The sequence below is a fragment of the Chelmon rostratus genome, chromosome 7 (genome assembly GCF_017976325.1).
Source record: "Chelmon rostratus isolate fCheRos1 chromosome 7, fCheRos1.pri, whole genome shotgun sequence".
NCBI classification, from domain to species: domain Eukaryota; kingdom Metazoa; phylum Chordata; class Actinopteri; order Chaetodontiformes; family Chaetodontidae; genus Chelmon; species Chelmon rostratus.
Window position 1 is genome coordinate 5,883,588 of NC_055664.1, and position 19,818 is coordinate 5,903,405.

Below are 19,818 nucleotides of genomic sequence, written 5' to 3' on the forward strand. Positions count from 1 at the left end.
AGCTGAGATACAAATAGATGCGTTTCATAAATGGAATGGGACAAAGGCAGAGGAATTTATTGAGAATCTTAAAATACTGGATCATCAGATCACAGACCTCCATTCAGTTGCACAACTGCTTACATTATATTGTGGACACAGTCACGGTTGTTACAGTGGAACCTCTGAGCACTAACCTGCGTGCAAAAACAAACCCTAGTGTTGATGTCACAGCCGTGAACTGGTTTGGTAATGTTTCTGTGGTAAGTGGCATTAGATGCAAGAAATAATCTTGCTAACCCATTAGTTTGGATTTAATCCATAAATCCAGCCGCTCCTACTTAATAACTACTTAAAGGTACTCTTCTATTGAACATGGACTTATGTTTGAAAGGACACTCAACAAAGACATGGGTAAGGCTTCATGAAAAGCTTGCATTTGATATATCGATCAAACTTATGAAATATTTACTGGTGTTTGTTATTTTATAAATATAAACACACACACACACACACACACACGCACACGCACTTACACATAACATGAAAACTAGAATCATTGTGTCTGAGGAGAAATGAGAAGTAATACACTTGTTATCCAAAACAAGCGCAAGTAATTTACAAAAGCTGCAGACGGATCGTGATTATGCTCAGAATAAAACTATGCAAGGCATGAAGCGGCCTCCACCCTGCGTCAAGCTTCTTTAAGGCTGGAAGTTAACCGGAAGCTTTGTACTGATGCGTACAAAATAAAAGCACGGACTTAGCCACGTTTAGGAAAAACAACCTTCAGCAACATAAGAAAAACACACATCGTGACATTGCAACATAAATTGTTACTCAACATCGTGAAAAAAAGCTGAATACAAAAACAGGGTTTTTACAAAAGCGCCTCGTGCCGACGCTGTGATCAGGAAATGTGTTGTTATTGTGGCTAGCTTGACGGCGGTCACCTTTTCTTGATCCCGAGCCTCCAGCCAATCAGCGGCTGTCAGGGACACATGAACGGTGATAATATCCACGGAACAGGCTGCAGGCAGGAGGAACAAAGAAAGCCGCCGCTGCGCGTGAAACGTCCTTTCACTTCGTCAACACGGACAATTATTGGCTTCGTCGAAGCAGGTTTTGCTTTTCTTTAAGCACTTTCTGCTAACTGTCCAGTGCCACAACACGTCTTAAACCCGGCTGACTGGTTTTGCTGAGGAAAGAGGAAACTTGGCGTCGTGAGCGCTTTGTCGGCTCGCCTTTCTAGAGACCGTCTTGCTTTGGATACGCTGGTCGGAAGGTAACGCACGGTAAGTTTAACGTTTCTTCCTCTTGTTACGATGGTAATATTGTGCCGAAAACACCTGCAAAGGCACCGTGACTGTGTTAATGTTGTCTCAGTGCGTTGTCAGAAGCAGAGAGCCGCTGTCTCAAACTTTCCTCCCGTGTTTTCTGCGATACATTACCTTTGCACCGTCCTGCCAGCAGAACGGAGCGTTTCCCGAACTCTATTAGATATTTTGTGCTTTTAGTGCTTTATCGCTGCTTGACAAACAAGCACACCAAGGGGAACTAAACGTAAGCCATTTCCTGATTGTTTAGTATGATTACACAAGTTCGGCACAATACTTTTAAAAGCTAGTCGGCTATTTCATTTATTCTTGTAAGTTATTGAACAGTTTTGTCGCGCACTGAACTAACAGCTAGGACTGGTGCTGCAGCAGGAGGTATGAGTCAGTTAGAGACAAAAACAGCCTTTATGTACTGACCTAAGGTGCTGGTCAGCCACTCATTCATGCCCCCAGACATCAAGAAGGAACAAGTGGCGCATTAAATGTCTCCAGCTGTGTTTTCGTGCTACACCGTGTGTGGATAATGTCAATAAGGCTCAGTTACCTGCCAGATATTGAATTGGCTCGCTGTTTTTCTTCATGCACGATAGGCGTGTTTACATGAGGCAGTGTGTTCTGCTGCGAACCACTTGGCTGCCTTAAAGGAATACTTCATTATGCCTCATTCATGCACGAATCAACATTTTTCCCCTCAAGTTAATTTCTTTTTCAGTGTGCTTGGGAAGTGAGGGAGAGTCTTGCATGGTTGTGTTGCCAGCATTTTTAAGTTGCAAATGTTTTGATGAGTTTTTAAAGGCAGCAGGAGCAGACGGTTTCTTTTTTCCGAGCTTTGGCTTCCTCCAGGTGTGCACACAAGGCAGCCTGATGCCCTACAAGCAGCAGAAAGCGGGCTATTTGACTTCCTAATCAATTTGAAGTTTGCCCGCTATTCGCAGGCTAAACGCTTTGCCTGTAACCAACCGCACCATCTGCTTCGCCCTCCTGGGCATTGGCAGGCTACTGTCCTGATCAAGTGTTATGAGAGATTTGTGTGGGCGGACCACAGCAGATGGTGAGATGAAGAGCATAAATGGCTGATGTGGTAGCTCGGCTCACTGTTGTGGTTGTTGGTCTCGTTCTCAGTTGTGGTTGCTGCAGTAAACAAAAACCAAAATCTTTACAGTGCAAGCAGCATCTCTAGGACAGCTCCGTCATAGTCAGTATGACAAATGGTTTGATTGCTAATTAGCTGAACTGTTGAAAGCCAGGTCATATGCTGCCGCCATAGAGGAACTATTGACCCGTGCACTCTATGTCCCACCATCTGGGGTTTGACCCTGTGACCGCTGTGACATCGGTTGACCTCCCCGTTACTGTGTGGGTGGGTGGGCATCAACATGCCCAGACCCACAGTATTCAGAGGTCAGCAGTTCTCTATCATGTTTAATTCACCCAGAGTCTCCAAGAAGCAAACACGAGGTAAAGAGAGGGCATAGCCATTAACAGCAACAGTCTTCAAGCTATGGGCATGTCTGTCACGCATGTGCCAACACTAGTTGTCGCAGCACCCAATGTTATGATCTCACAGTAGCTGCTGGTTGACAAGTGTCACAGATAAGAGACGCTGGTTATAGAACTGGATTGGATCCTTGGGAAACAAATGTTATTTTGTTCGTTGGCAGTGTGAGAGGCCAAGACACAAGAGTATGGCTGTTATGAACCATCTATACTAAACCCTAGCAGATAACTGGAAGTTTGTGGCAAATACCAAAATTAAAATTTAAAAGTGTAAAAATGATCCAATAATTATATATAGGCTAATATCCTTTTTTTATATATATACTTGAACGCATTACAAACATTTTGTTAAGGATCAATGTTACTCAGCCCGACACTGAACATGTGAAATACGACAATGAGTGTACATCACTGAAGGCGAGCACACAAGTGCCTTTTCCACCAGGTAGAAAGATGACACATCGTCTTGGAAGTTGATATCCAACTTTTCCAATCAGCAGTCAGCTGCAGCAGCCTGAGACAGTAGCCGTGCACCGTTGGTGACACACGGATGAACTAAACGCGCCATCGCTGTCAGGATGTTTGGGAATTAATGCTGATAAATGAGGTGGGAAATGATTGCTGTGCTACTCAGTCGTCCCTCTTGTGTCAAGGGGCAAATCAGTTTTAATGACAGCTGTGGGTGACACCCAGGTAACAACTGCTTATTCTCCCCTTCAGCCTCCTGCGGCTGACAGGAAGGCGGTGCTAGCACTGATCACGAAACAAGGTTTCAGCTTGTTGTCATTCTTTTCCTCTGCATGTCGGCGAGAGATCCCTTCACAGACTCATAAATCTTGTTTGTCAAGTTTTTACACCAAGAAGCTCCACTTTTTTCACCACAGAATCTGCCCGGGCTGATTTATGTTAACTCATTATTAAGGCACCACATTTGTAGACCAAAAGAGGATGACGAACAACAGATTGACCTTTTGTTTGGCATTGGTTTGATTGCACTGTTCTTTCTGCCATTGTGGCAATGAAACATTTCTCATTTGGAAATAAATTGTTGGAAACCCAAATACTTTGGAGCTTGTAATTAATTAGAAATGTGTCAGCTTCTGAATGAATCAATTGTTTGGTATATAAATTGACTACAAATACCCATGAAAATTTCCCAAAGCCAGAGGTGGTGTCATGAAATTGCTTGTCTGACCAACCCAAAGATGTTCAGTTTACTGTGAAGTCAAAGTTGGCACATCCTCACAACTTAGAAGCTTAAACCACAGAATGTTTAACCTCTCTGCTTGGAAAATGAAAACACTTCCTAGATTATACAAATGGTTGTGAATTTTCCATCGCTTGACAAACAGCCAATCGTTTCAGCTCTGTGCTGTTTAACTCCAACAAAGACCTTTGCAACTTGGCTGCTTGTATTTATCGTCTGTCTGATATGACGTGAGTGCAGCATTAGACTAAAATCTGTCCTAAAATGGCAAAAAGGTTTCCAGAAAAAGCAGTGTACAACAGAATGGCATTTATCTCCATTTCCCAACAGGAAATGCTCATGAATTTCAGTCAGTCAGCTGCGTCGTGTCTGAAGATGTTTTTCCTCCAGATAGAAATATTTGATGCGGCGTCTGTCAGAGGATCTGCATACAACATCTATCTCCTGGAGGCTGTCAAAGCATGTCTGATATTTGTCCACACTGTGCACCCAGTCACACCCCACCATGAGACACAGTCTCGTTCATTCACACATACGCACACACAGTAGTACAGACACACAGTCAGAGACGGGCCTGTTTCACCAAAGGGGCACTGTAGCCAGTGTGTCTGATGATGACTCAGCAGAATGTTAATGTTGTGAAATCCCATTAAGAGCAATCCGGTGCTGAGCAGGGCCACGCCCGGGCTTTACAGGACAGCAGGTCGTTTTAAAAGGCCAGCAGCGCTCGTGTGTTTGCACAGTGTAATAGAATCTAATCACTCGAGTGGCTCACACTAAATTGAATTGCTCTTTTAAATCGCTGCCACTCATGTTTAGTTGCTCTTCAAAGCCATTTAAATGATTTTGGATGAGTTTCACTGGCGGGAATATTGTTTTTAGCCGCAGCTGCACTTTGGTACCTTTGGTAAATACGGCACGGCTTTGCCCTACTGCTGCTGTCACTGTTGGGTGGGGAGAAACAAAGCAAAAAAAATCCATCAGCTGTTTTCATTGCTCTGTCCTGATATGGTTGATTGAACAACAGGAACTGCATGCAAAGTAGGAACATTTCCCATCAGGTTCAGCTGTGCCAGCGGGTATCGGGAGGGTCATTTTGTGGAAACTAAGCTCTAGCTGCCCACTCTGCCATCAGTATGTCTCTTACTGTAGCACATTCCCACTGGCTTCAGAATGCCAGTATTGATTAGATCACACATGAGACCTTTTTTTTCAGCAAAAGAGTTTTTATAATATGTTTACCCATTTGTAGCAAATCATCATTTCCCTCCTTTAGGCGTGGTGTGCATGGTAACAGAATAGCTCACTGCACATGTCAGCCAGTGTTGCCTGTCGCTGCTGGGTGAGTGATGTGTGCTAAAGATTGGATTCTCAGCCAGCTCTTCAGGCAGATGACGGATGTTCCTCCCTATGGAGAGAGAGAGAGGGTGTACCACACGAGTTACTAGGGCTGTTTATCTTTCACATCTGAAGGATGTGGTGTAAAGCGCTCCTCCTGGAAGAAACTTCCACCCACGTGTTTCTATACTGGTACACCGAAGCTCTGCATTATGTGCTGCATTGAGCTGCTAACTCCTGTCAATGAAAACTTCCCTTGACAGTGGTTTTGTTCACCATGTATTCACTTAATGCACATTTACTCAGGTTAGCATTAGGTGATACAGTAGTTTCTGACCCCGATGGCAGCAAAAAGCAAAAATAATATAAAAGGAGGGAAAAAGAGACACTAGCCAGCAGTTCTGAAATGAAGCCTACTGAAGTTCTAGCACGTCCATTCCTTGTGGCATACAGCTGCTGTTAGCGGGCCATCAGCTGTAGCCATCATGGTGCATTTTCACAGAAAACACAAGGTGACGCATCAATTGGTCTTTGTTAGTTCTTGGAAGTTTGGTTATGCTCTGATAAAGTAGGGCAGCAAGACCAGGGAATATGTCTGTTTTTTTTTACAATGCAAGATTTATTTCACGGTATTACAAAAATAAAAGGGGTACTCGATTTTTGATTGGTTACGCATGTTGCTCTATAGGTTAGTTTGCAGAGACACACAATGGTTAGCGCTGCGGTCTGAGGCCATCAGCCACTTAGTGTGCTTTATGATTGAGACCCATATGCTGCCAATTAGTGTGGTAGAGGGCGAGGGATTCAAAGAGCTATTTCCGTACCTTGAGCCTAACTATGTTATGCCGTCGAGAGCTACTGTGGCTAAATGCATTGAAAAGCACTTTAAGTTGATGAAGGATGAGCTAAATGTCAAGCTAGCCAGGGCAGATAGCAACCTGTCACTTCATCAGTGCTGACCGGCAACAGGATTTTAGTTATTTGGTCAATACCTTTTATTTCTTTTTACCGGGAAAATCTGCTAAAGGCCGACATATTTAAGCCTCTGTTTTACCTCGCTGCTTCTGTGATGTCGGCCCTCCATTTGTGCAGGACATTGAAATCTTCCAGTACATGACTGACTGGGAGAAGCAGTCCAGCATGATCCTCAGCGCAAAATTAACTGGTTAGTTACTGGTGAATGGCTGTCGGGCTACTGAAGGCAAAATTAACTGAAACTGACATCCCTAAAGGGGACGCAGTGATTGAGGAGGTGGGTAGAATAGTGGAGTAGCGGGGGGAAGAGGGGGGTTGCGAGTGGTAAGTAGCTATGGATGGCTGGAGTGATCGCCTTAATTAAGTCTCACAGACATTTAATTGGTGTAGAAAGTGTCTTGTAACTAAAGCCATTATCCCAGGCTCTTACAAGCAGAGATGCGAGACAAGATTGTGGTTCTGGCAATTAAAACAGTGCGATGTCATTGATTTTGTTGAGAATTTGGAAAACTCGAGGAATCCTCAAAAAGCCATTTCAGTTGGGTGTGCCATCATTTCTTACCTTTCATCAAAGTTTTCCAGATGCTCACAGCATCACATGTATCAGTGTAATGTGACAAGGTTGCAGAATTCTGGGAAAATTCAAGGTAGAAACTTTCCATTGGAATTACCAAGGAATTATCAGGAAGTCACATGAGAAAAAATACAATAAAGGGGTAGTTTGCTGAGGCTGTGTTCAACATCGTTATCATCATCAGAAACAAACCTTAGACCATATAAGCATTCATAATTGTAAATTCTTCTAATAGAAATAAAAAAAAATCAACATCTTTAACAAATTGAGTTGAACTCATTTATTATTGTATGGAACTTCTAATGAAGAACAATAACAAAAATCTCCCCTCAGGCCCCCTCTCCATGGACCGATCTTCACTATTCAACCTTACTCCCAAACAGGGACCAGCTGCGCTCGGAGACGGTGCTTTATGAATCTGTACATTTATAAAATGAATGTTTTACATTAAAGACTCAATGAATATAGATTCATTAAAACTCTACATCCCACACGGGAACAGCTAGCTAGCAAAACCAAGCAGAAGGTGTTAACAAGTTATAAACAGGGCACTTTGATTTAGGCTGCTGTCTGTTGATAATCAGAGAAAATATGTTCACTCCAATAATGTAATCAAAACTGACCTGAAAGCATGAAGCTCAGAGTGCAGAGGTGCTGGCACTATGTGGGCTGCACATCATCAGGTCATCAGATGTACTTTTAACAGCATGCCATAAAACCTAGTATCTCTTTGTCTTTCCCCTTCAGATAAGTTCACTATTAAAAGGTTTGATCTTTGTATTGAAATTGTTCATTGAAATTGTATTTCCGTAGATATTTACCAACCCTTTGCATAATAAAATATGACAAACTAAACATTAGTTTCAGTCATTTGGTGGGTGAAATAGTGCTTTTTACTGAGACATTGTGTCTGTCCCACTTCGTCCGGCTCTAGTCTATGTTTGGGGGCTAACCTTTTATAAGCTCATGAAATGTTTTTCCTTATTCTGTTCATACATGCGCTGTAGCTTGTTATGTGCCTTTTTAGCCCCCATGTTTTTGGAGCGGAGCGCCCTGGTAGTCGCTGTTTTTGTTCTTATTCACTGTATGTAGAGAACCTGACGTCACAGTTGCATAAAAGCTGTCAGCCCGTCTTTGTACTCAGCCGTGTGTAAAAGGAAAGCTTGAATCTGATCTGGAAGCAGGAAGTTTCCTCTTATGTTTTAAACCAGACATCCTCCCCCTAACTCGTACCTTAGTCTCTCCATACCAGCTGCCTTTTCCTCCTCCCACCCTTCTCCTTCTCCTCGTACTCTTTGTCCCCATCGTTTTTCCAGCCATAACAATCTGCCATGCAAATCAGTGTGCCCAAGCCAGCGGGTCATTGTGAGGGCAGAATCCACATACACAGAGGCACAGTGAGTCATCTGACCTCAGGTGACCTCTCGCGCAGTGTTGTGTATATGCTGGTGCAGTCATACATGGCTGCTTTCTGTCAGTGTGGTGAAACAAAGGCAGGATAGCAGGAGCACAGTCACATATGTGTGCATGCTGAAGCAGAGGCTTCTAATAAGAGGGAGGGTTTTCATAAGCCTGTAAGTGCAGTGCTTTACTTTGTGGCGTAGTAAACCTTTATTGTTCTACTTTTTATCAGCTTGTTTTTCTTCGAGTGTAGGCATGTGTTATTGTTTTTGACCACAAATTTGTGAAAGACTAGGACTATGTCCAGCAGGGGTGTAACGATTCTGAAACAGAGCCCAGAGCAGTGACACAAACGTCCATGGCCTTGATGCTATTGCCTCTGCTGCATCACAACTACATGTTTGCTTTCACTTTTAACCTGACTCATTCTGACAACTCTAACTTACTGCTGTTTACCATCAGGCCTGCCTTGATGACGTGCTCACAGTCATTGTTGGGAAATGCCAGGTGATGAATTTCAAAGCCATGCATTGACCATGCTGGGGTGCTTTTTTGTTATTTTGAAACTGTAATAGATGGAGGGGGGGGAAGTAATCTTGCATAAAATATTGAAGTCTCATCTTTAACTTTATGCCTTTTAGAAATCAGGTCATCTTTAACTGGCTAAGCTATTCACAGTAACAGAAAATTTCCCAGATGAAAGTTTTAAAAAACCTTTTTTCCTTGTTTTTTCTTGTGTAACCCGCGAGGTATGAACTAAGCTGTCGCTCAAAAATTAAGGTCTGAACCAAACTGTGGATTTGGAGAGTCATCATTACACCCCTACTGTCCCTTTTATTTGTATATATATGTTCTATTCTCTTCTATATCTTCTTATATCTTTTTTTAATTCAGAAACTAAGAATTGTTTTGTTGCTATATTGTTATAAACATCAGCTGATGAGACTTGAACATACTAATGCACACACACACATAACAGCCCTGCCTCTAGGTCCAACCATCTCATGAACCTAGCCATTGTGTAGTCACACTACACTGACATGAATAATTGAGTTGTCCTGTGTCTCTGACGTTCATCAGCTTTGTTGCCTGCTGGGTCCCCCTGAAAGATGTCAGGATCTTTTGGTCACAGCAGTGGGTTCCATGTGAAGAACCCCTGTAATCTTTCCTGTTTCATCTTATGTAGGTCATACATACATGCATACAAACTAAAACATGCTACAAAAGTAGCAAATGTCAATTTGTTGAACATTTTGGTTTGCATGTATTTCACCATTAGCTTAGTTGCTGTGCCAAGGCCCACTTTACCGGCGGTTGCCCGTTGCCGTTCCACTGAGGTTAGAACAAACCAACGTGTGTTTGAGGCCGAGTGTTTCTGGAGCATTGGGAAAGGAAGAGGTTAGATCAAAGCAAACACTTATGGCACATTAGCCATTGATTTAAGTGGGTAATTTAGCCACTAGAGTAGCATGGTACTTTTGATCTGCTAACATGCCTCCCAGTTAAACTCCATGTCATCAAAACCAGCCTATGTGTGGAGCGTGTCGTGTCATTTTTGATCGTGTCCAGGCACACTGTTTCAATATGCAGCTAATTGACTGATTTACTGGAGGAAATATGTCAAAGAATAAGGCACTTTCTGTCTCTCTTGCTCTGCAGAGATGGTGAATACAGGGCACTGTCAACACTTACTTATATTTTTTGGACTGTTTTTGGAGACAGGTGACAGAAATTTGTGATCAGATGTACCGGTGCTCCTTGCAATTGTTGTTGTTGTTGTTTTTTTTTTTAAATAACTCCTCGTTGTGTACCTCTTACCAGGAAGGAGAGAAAGAGAGAAGTGTTGTGTGTTTGTGTGAAAATGGGGAGCCAGTGTGATGGATGAGAGCAGGTCTATGTCACTAAGCTGTCATCGGAACAAACTCGCTCCATTTTCGGTTGAAACAAGCAGCGTAAATGTGCCGACGCCAGATTGGAAAAAACTAGTAGCACCATGCCTAGAAGCTGCTCTGGCACATTTTGCATATCGGGCAATAAAAAAGCCCAGTTTATAATTTTCTTTACTCCCCAAAAGGAAGAAGGACAAGAAAGGAAGAGATCTCAGGTTTCAGGCCATCTGCAGAGAGGCCAGCCAGTATGTGTACCTCTATGGAAAACACTTCATCACAGGTTAGTCAAGGATGTGACATGTTTACCACTTGTGGCTGTAGATTGAAGCAATCAGAAGAGTGATGGTGTAACTTAAGTTTTTACTGTGGAGAAAAATGTGGCCATACCATAAAATACCTGCTTTTAGAATGAGTTCAGAATGTCCAGACTGCCTGGAGCAGAGGGTATTATAATATTAATAATTCATGGAAATCGAGCTGACCTACCTCATAACAATGTAAGCAGCATAAAGTAACATAGGAAGTGGGCCTCAAACACACCTACTTGTCTCAGCTCGTAGTAAAAGGTTGTGTCATCAGCTATCAGAATGGAGAGAGCGGCTCTGCTTCGCTACTGCAATGTAATTAGATTACAGCAACGTCTCCTGTTTCTTTATTCTTTTCTATAAAATGACGGTAATAGTTGATCAGCAATAATGTAATTGCTTGACTGACTGGCCATAAAGTTCCTAGTAGCTAAATATCCAAGACCTCGGTTTGCATTTACCGCTGGTTAAATTAGAGGGGCTGCTTTTATGGGCGCAACACAAGGGCCAAGCACACAGTGTGCACAAGTGTGTGTGTACCTGTGCATCGTCTTGCCATTTCTTTCTTCACGAAGAATAAAGTAAGTTAGTATTTGGTTTTTTGAATGGAAAATGTGACTCTTCATGGCCACAGCATTCTGAAACAGAGGAGAGAAACGGGAGAAAAAAGGAATGACTAGTATGGATGCACTGATTGCATCTCACATTCAATCTATAAATTGCATTAATAAAGAATGAAAAGGTTGTAACTTCTGACTAAAGTTACAACCTCTTGTCTTCAAACATTATCACCGCTGACAGTTCTAAAACAGCATATATTCAGATGTGGTCAGTATAGCAGAGAAAAGAGACAGATGGAAAACGACCTCAACAGCGATCACAAATGAATCCGTTGCGGTTCTTGACACAGCCTTATTTACTAGCTATCAGTTGAACAAAGGGCCGGGTATTACCTTCTGCAAGCTTTTTGCTTCATAATTTTAGCAATCCACAGACTGAAGTGTGGCTGTGCTTCATGTGTAAGTATTTGGGGATTTATTTACGGTTTCTTCAGCGTTCAGTTGCATTCAGCTTTACAAGGATGGGGTGATGAAGCACCCCAGGGCTCTAACAAGGCTATTCATCTTCACACCACATTGGCGCTCTGCAGGCATCTTTATTGTGGATTTAATAGTCACTCTGATGGCCGCTATTTCAGTCTGGGCCCATATACAACTCCGACTGAGACAATGGAAGCGATCGGTCGCTTGAGAACGTCTTTGGTTCGGAACACATGGGGTTGGAAGGAGAGAAGGTAAATGAGGCAGAAACGATTGAGAGCTGTAGTCTTAGGGGCCTCGTACTGATAAATGGTTCACTCCCTCCTCCCTCTAACCATCATTAAAAATGTCAAATCATTAAAAGCTGCAGTTCTCCCCAACCCCACCATGTTTTACTGCTTTGTGCACCTCTGTGTGCTTTTATTGTTTTTTCTTTTCCTTTTTTTGTGAAGCCCTTTGAACTGCCTTCTATTATTGAGTGATATTAATACAATTCTTCATTTTCTTCATCTTCTTCCACTTCTTCATGTTTTTCTTCATCATCATAATCCTTGTGTGGGTGGAAACACGGCTTTAGTGGTGTTTCTGACCGGAGAAGGACTTCTTTTGTTTCCTGTTAAGGAAGCTCCAGCAGTATAATGAGGACTGCTTCCTCAGCGGTAATCTGTTTGCTGATGAATTTTTCTACGTCATTCATATCGCCCTGACTTTTGTTTCCACACCAGCTCACTGACTGTAACTGGGGCTGCATGTGAGCAGAGTGGGAGGAAACAGGTGGTGAGGAGTGAGGGGCATTGGAGAGACGGCTACTCTGTAAGCCATGTAAGCCATCCTGCTGTCTCATCAGACCACACGCTATCAGGGCCTGGATCAGTTAGTTGGATGAGTGCATGCGTGCCGGCATGTGTTTGCTTGTTTTTCTCCAGGGCTGATCATTTGGAAGAGATGCACCCTGCTGCCACCACACTGAATCAGAGGATCACTTGTGAAGCCATTACACCTGCAACTTCACTCAAGAAGCCCCCATTTGAACTGCAGTTTTTTGGCCCTCTGCATAATGGACAAATGTCAAAAAAAAAAGTGAATGCGAAATGATTTTTTTTTTTTTTTTGCTAATTCGTCTCCCATTCATTAGTAGATTAATTGAAACACTTTTTTTTAGGTAAAATGTCCTAATGAACTCAGTACCTTGGGGGACCTTGACTCTTAAGAGCGGAGCTGGTGCTTGACGTTTTGAGGTTCGTTTTATCAGCGTCAGAAACCACATGGCCTCAAAGATAACAGATTAATTTCACAAGTTTTTGTGCCATGCAAACCCATCCTGTGCCAATCCAGCACTCCTTTCGTTGCCAAACATTCCCTCCATTGCTCATTTGAATGCATAATTATCGAGATAACACCCCTTGCCGAATTGTGTGTTTGTGTGTAAAAAGGAGCGAAAGGAGGGAATTGAGACTGGCAGTTCATATAAATCAGTGATGAAGTCTCTTTCACTGCATTTACATGCACACAGGAAACCAGGTTACTGGGAGAACTCTGTGTTAGCCGGGTTGATATTAGTCACAGGACCTGATAAAAGGCACGTTTCTCCTCATTTGCATGTTTTGGAAATCATGTTACTGTCAAAGGCGAAGAATGATTTGATCTCTTGAGTACATATAAACTCACTGATTGCTGCTGATCTCTTCAAGTGGCCCAAGTTTTGTCTGTGAAGACTTGTAAGACTCAGCAGACAGAATTACTACTCCACTAAAGCTACACTTAAGGAAAAGCAGCCAGCGTTTTGAGTGCTTTACTGAACAGATGGAGTTTTAGAGGAGCAAAGTAGTGCTGTTGACCACAGGGAGTAAGTAATGTGTCCTCCCCTGTCTGTCACACGGCTCGCTGGCCTGCATTGATTCACATTAACATCCTTAACTGAAGCTCATACTAACAACAAGAGGTACTAACACAGCTTCTCCACTTCTTAAATTTGTGTTTGTACACCCCACAGAGTTTTTGCATCGTTATTCCCCCGACCTGATCACCAACATGAAACACCAATAACAGGCAGGGGACACCACCCTCTGTCTTTTTAATGTTGGAGGAGGAGTGGTCTTAAAGTTAAACATTTGGATTGCATAAGCTCATGAATATTCAAAAGGGCAGTGGTCTCTCTTGTCTTCTCTCGTGTTCTGTTGTTTCTTCCTTTATTATCTCTCTTTGTCACTGTCATCTCATTTTGAACTGCTTCATCTTGGCCTGAATTTGAACTGTACCCGAGCCAACACAGGTTTTCTCAGGAGAACATATACCAGCGCTGTATCAGCTCTTTATATATAATGCAAAACATGTCAGACCACTGCCTCTAATTGTTCTGTTGAGTATTCAGTGTTTGAGCTCATTAAGATGCTCTGCAAACTGCAAACATTAGGAGCACCTCTCTCTTGGTTGCTGTAAACAGACCAGGATGTAATGACCCATAATGCAAATATGTATGTTATTTGGTTTAAAAAAACAAAAGTGTCTTCAAATGTAATAGAACCCCATCTTCTCATGTGTCTCAGCATCAGCCTAATCAAACCTTTGCATCTTTTCTCAACAGGATATAACCAGAGCTTGATAGTGTGAGCTGTGACCTGTCCACTTGGCAGAGATGCACTTTTCTCAAGACGCCGGCACTCACATGGATTAAGAGGTTAGCTTCCATTCCCACAACCTGCTCATCCTCCTTCACTATATACTGTAGCACTGCCTTTATTGTACTTTTAGCTACTTTTCTGTCTGTACTCAAACCCCCAGAGCTACTCATAGCATGCATTGTGTTAGATGATGTTGCTAGTGATGGAAGGATGACTTTCTGGTCATTCAGCAAAGACTGAATACATAGTGGCCCCAGCAAGTGTGTGATATGCCTTTGTTTGAAAATGACAAAGTACCCATCACACGGGTGGCGGGAAGTGGGTGATCGTTAGTGATGTGGTGACAGAGCAACTAGCTTCAATGATCCTGCTCACATTCTATAGCCCAGCTGAGGAAACCAGATCAGACTGGTTTGGGCTCACCTGTAGGCACAGGGAAACCGATCCAAGGCAGCTGCTAAATATTTCAACAGGTCCCAAGCCAGAAGCTGCTGATATGTACCACAGGCTGGGGGAGTTTTGGCTAAGGTTTCAGCCTGCGCAGGCCTACGCCACTAACCTTACTGCTGCAGCACACCTCACAATTAGCTGATGCATGTCTTTGCATTGGTTTAAGAATTAAAGCTACACAATGAAGTCCTTTGCTGAAACTAAAGCAAGCTATAGCTAAATTAAAGCAAAACCTGACTGCACTCATGAAAGCCCAGACACCAGGATGATAAAGGTGCGGTGTGTTTATAGGCAAATGAATCAAGACCACACCATAAATAATGCAAACAACTCCAAAGCACCACATTAGTCAGCTCAGTTTTATTTGCATGGCACATTTCATACACAGGTAAACTCAATGTGCTAGAAACAAATGAGGTAGAAAAAGCATGTAAACACCCCACAATCATAAAATTGCCTTTCAGCCACCTGTACAACACACACAATTAACAACAAATCCATGTGGTGATGGTTGCCGTGGCAGTCTGTGGACCATGCAGTAACAGAGGATTCCCACAGCCACAAACTGTACACTGGAGCCAGATGAGCTTTTTACAACCTGAAGTGAAATTACAGAAGAGCAGCCTCACAACATTCAGCCTAACATGTAAACAAAAGGAAAGTTTGTTTGTGCTCAGTGCTGAGTGAGTGACAATATGTTTGACGTGCGACACCGACCACTGCAAAGCAAAGGAGAACTGTCGGTAGCCTGTTGTAAACCACCAGAAAGCTCAGACTTGTGGAACAACTTTTAAGAAAACACTGTTTGAGTCTGGCCGATTGATTATGAAACTGGTTAAGCTTGAGGTGAAGCTAAACCCTAAAACTAGCGTGACCATGTTATTCTGTAAGGAGAGAGAATTCCCCATGATAACGTGGGTCAGGCTTATTTACACCTCCTTTTATGAATCAGAATTTCCCAAAAATTGGCCTGAATTACTGCAATGAGATGGGTTGAACTGTTAATCCCATTTAAACACCCCTCTAGACAGTTGCGTATTGACATCAAATGTTCCCTTAGAAGTCAGCCGAGTGAATCACTGAGTGTGTTACACCATACATGTGTTTCCATTGTTACTGCTGAAGTCTTTTAGTTTCAGGAGCTCCAGGCAACACTACCGTGCTGCAACAACATGCTTACTCTATGTGAATATGGCAGACAATTAACTGGAATTTCCCTATCAGGACACGATCATCTAAGGCGAACTCAATGACCTGCTACCCTGTCGGTCCCTGTATTATCCACACAAAAAGACTAGAGGTGGGCGGTGTGCAGGTTTAGTCACCATCACCGGTGTTGTGTTCTGCCAGGATGTGGATTTTGCAGTACCATCATTACTGCGGTAAATGTGTTGGCATATTAAAAGTAATGTGCTGTACTGAGGCCGCAGTAACATGTATCTACAGGGTTTCACGTGTATTCATAGAACAGGAGTGCCATCCAGTAACTACTGTTACTGTCCTCACTAAAAAAACAACTTTGGCAACCTAAAGCACGCCCATTTCTCTGTTGTTGGTTGCATGATCCAACACAAAAGACTTGATCTACTCCCACCATCCGGGGAAGTGAAGACCCAGTGGATTAACTTGATGGAAATGTCCCCACAACACATAAAATAATGATCCCAGTCTTTTCCACAAATACTTTCAGTTTTCAAATTATCCCATTTGGGAAGCAGCAACCTTCAGATGTTCAGCAGCTTTGCCTGAAAAATAATTTAAGATGTTCATTGATTACATGTTTATCAATTAATGACCTAATCAGCGTCTCCCTAATTTTATTAAAATCTCCATAACACTGGTTTTCTTGCACCCTGCGAAGCCTTTTCTGCAGGCACTGTTGTTTACTGTTCAAGCTGTGAAATGAGCAATCTCTCTTCCTACGTGGCAATCATATTCTCATTAATAGTCTTTTTTTTCACACTTAATCACCTACACATAGTTTAGATTACAGTTTGGAAGCACCATGAGACAAATCCAAATTATAATCCTATCATCTACACTACGAACCTGCTCAGTCCTGTTTGGGCTCAGCAGGGGCTGCACTGTACTAAAGGCAGAGAGATAAGTCAGTGAAGGAACGCAAGGCTAACACACGGACAAACAAACGCCTTCCTGCAAATGAATCTGCTGAATCGCATACACCTGCTTCTCACTGATCGGTGGGAGGAAACCTGAGTAGTCTGAGAAACTCATTTGTTCTGTTGTTTTTCCTCTACTGATCATTTTGGGATTGCAAGAAGCAGCTATTAGTTTACTTACTGCTCACACTTTGCCATGAAGAGATTTCTGTCGTTTCTCCAACACTTGGGAGACATTACCATGGAGGCAGGCTTACGTTTTATGTCTCCGCTGTTTGGATTGTGGTCCTGAATGGGTGGACACAAGAAAGAACTGGTTTCTCAGAGGGGGTTAGCTTTGGCTCCCACTTCCAACACGTGGTTGCCAAGAGATTGTTCTCCTGGGTAAACTGAGACATGGAGACGGCAAACTGCTGCTCATCGTCAGATACTGGGTGTGTCCTTGTCTGAGGAGCAGGAAGTCATCTGGACAAATGGGTCTATTATTGACTAGCCCACCACCTTGGCGGACTAGACTGTTCAATCTGCACATTGTCTACTTCATGGGAAATGAAAGAAGAATAGTTTTAATGTTTTGAGTCCTAGTGCAGCCTACATGCTGTATGCTGTTTTGTTTCCATCAGGGTTACACAGTACTGTGTAGTATGTTCCTCAATTTCTGCTCTTTCTTGTCTTTATTTCTTTCCATATATTCATTCTTTGATGTGACCTATCTTCATCACCCTGATGGTGGTTTCTTGCCAATTTTCTCTACTATCAACTGCCCTCTTAGTTCTTAGTGTTGCAGTCAATGAGACAACTAAAGTGTTTGTTTTTTCCGTCTTATAATGATTTGTGCCGCCAAATGACTGGAGAAACTCACCAACTCAGGGATATTGAGTGCTGTTGCGGTCACTCTTTCTGAACACTACTTGAGGTCATTCAGCTTCTTGCTGCACTCCTGTCAATACACCAGACCATGTCAAAACATGGTAGTCCTGCAGCAAGCAGCCCTCAGTGTGGGTGGGTGTTGTCGAATCTGTTATGAATGTGGTGAGTGTGCATTTTTTGTGTAGTGAAAGCTCCAGTGTGGCTGTTTTCGCTCGAGTTAATTTGAGCCAAGTCAAATTGTGTTAATGCTTGTGGAATTGAGCATAAGAAACTCCTTCAGCTGAACAGTGCAGGCACGCAGAGAGCAATGCTGTTGTGCATTTGCTGGCGGGGGGGGGGGGGTAACAAGGAGGCTTTCTTGTCTCCCAGGGGAGAAAGATTAGAGGGCGAGAAGCATGAATGCATAGGTAGAGAGCGGGGGATGGTGTCAGAGTGGAGGAGAGAGGAAGAGAGAGACAGCTTGGGAGGGGTGCCCTGTCATAACGGAGCTTATCGCACACACATCTCAATATCAAAAAGCCACATGGAATTCTTCTGCTGGCCCTAATTTATTGGTTTGACATGTAACCACAGCATATTTTTAAAGGCACAAAGCACAATTTAAAACTAGAACCACGGGATAAGTCTGCATGATTTTAGGTGACATGGCCTGTCCTCTGGTTCCACCCTCGGGCCACTTTCAGCTGTGATAAGGCCATGTTTAGACAGACGTTGGCAAAAACTGCAACAAGCCAGCCAGCCTCATTTCAATGAGACCACTGTTTCTGCAAAAATGCCAGAAAAGGATCAGGAAACTGCAGTATTTGTTTTTCTCAGTGTTCAATCCGTCCAACAAGTTAGTCTTTTGGTGAGAATCACAGTCTTGTGGGGTCACCAGCTTGTCTTGTTGAAAATCTGTTTGTTGTTTAAAAGGACAAATGACTGACTGAAACAAATAAACACTTCACCTTTTTTTTTATCACACATGTGCTTTAAACTAAAGAAAGAAAAATGCACAGATGCAAATGGATAGAAAATGTGTGAACTACACAAACTGCGTTCAGTGTTGCACAGTGTGATTCCTGTGATTGTCGCAGGTTGAATGAGGGCACATAGAAGCAGTATAAAAACACAAATGGAGATGCAGATCCACACTAGACTGAACAAACCGGAGGAAAAGTGTATCAGCTGTTATGGTTTCAACAGAGTAAAAGCCACAAAAGGTCGGTTTCTAGAGGGAAATAGGCAACATGAGCTCCTGGTAAATGTAAAAATCAGTCCGCCTGACTTGTGTGTGTTGTCACAGTAAACATTTGTACAGTCAGTTGTGAAGAAGTCCAAAGGCTGCAAAACAACTCCAGAGATCGAAATGAGAAATGAGTGATTGAGGAACTCCAGCCAGCACTACCAGTAATTTACAAATAACGTTTGGATAACAAAAGACAGACGTCCAAAGGGTGTTGCCTCCTTCGACACGCTTCCCCGACTGAGCTGATGTCCTCTGTGCACTTCAGCATAGCGAAGTGGAAATGAGCTGTTAATCTGCGAATGTGGGAGAACAGAGTGTGTGTTTGTCCACATTTCTTTCCACTGTCTTCTGGAGGTGCCCAGTCGGTGCATCTGTGAGAGTGGGTGGTTTTGTACATCTTGGGAAAGACTTTGAGCGTGCTCCACACTAAGCCCTCCTCTGCTCCCTCCTCCCTCCCAGCAGCTGTTTTCCTGTCTTAGCTGGGAACTGGAGCCAAGCTGTTTTTTCCCCCCATCCTCGCGTCACAAGCAGGAACTCGGCTCACCGACTTGCCGACACACACACGGGCGCGCACTCTTTTTGTCCGCCTCTGCCCCGTCCCACACTCGTCTGGCTGTTGACTGTGTGCTGACCTCATTTTGGACGAGAGACTGAGGAGCCAGTATTCTCGCTCTTCTGCTCGGGCGCTGTGATCGTGTGTTCACATTGCTGTGCGAAAGCCGCTGACTGTTTGAAGAAATGCTTTCATGGTAAGATGTCTCTTCCCGTCACACTTGACCTCTTGTTTGGGCTTCTTTCAGTCCGTGACATTTTCTCAGGTGTCCTGGCTCTCTATTGCCAAGACACTGATCTTATCCTGTGCTGGCACTTTTTTCTTTTTAACTGTGAGCTACAGCGACCTCAGGATGTTCGCGTGTCCCAGAAAAATCTTGTAATGAATGAAATAAAACATCAAAGCTGTTGGAATTAAATTCTGCGTGCATTTAA

At 43.1% G+C, this 19,818-nt stretch overlaps 1 protein-coding gene across 2 annotated transcripts in view; it reads left to right on the forward strand.

Annotated features, from left to right (window-relative positions):
* Positions 1–1,005: 1,005 nt before the first annotated feature.
* LOC121609316 (SPRY domain-containing SOCS box protein 4-like) overlaps positions 1,006–19,818 on the forward strand; it is a 41,205-nt gene continuing 22,392 nt past the window's right edge. Inside the window, exons 1-2 of one of the 2 annotated variants that reach the window (XM_041940906.1) lie at positions 1,006–1,274; positions 14,127–14,219. The gene's annotated coding sequence lies outside the window, so the exon portion shown is untranslated. Of the gene's footprint in view, positions 1,275–14,126; positions 14,220–19,427; positions 19,581–19,818 lie in introns of those variants that run through there. The other variant, XM_041940907.1, reaches the window with a different exon arrangement.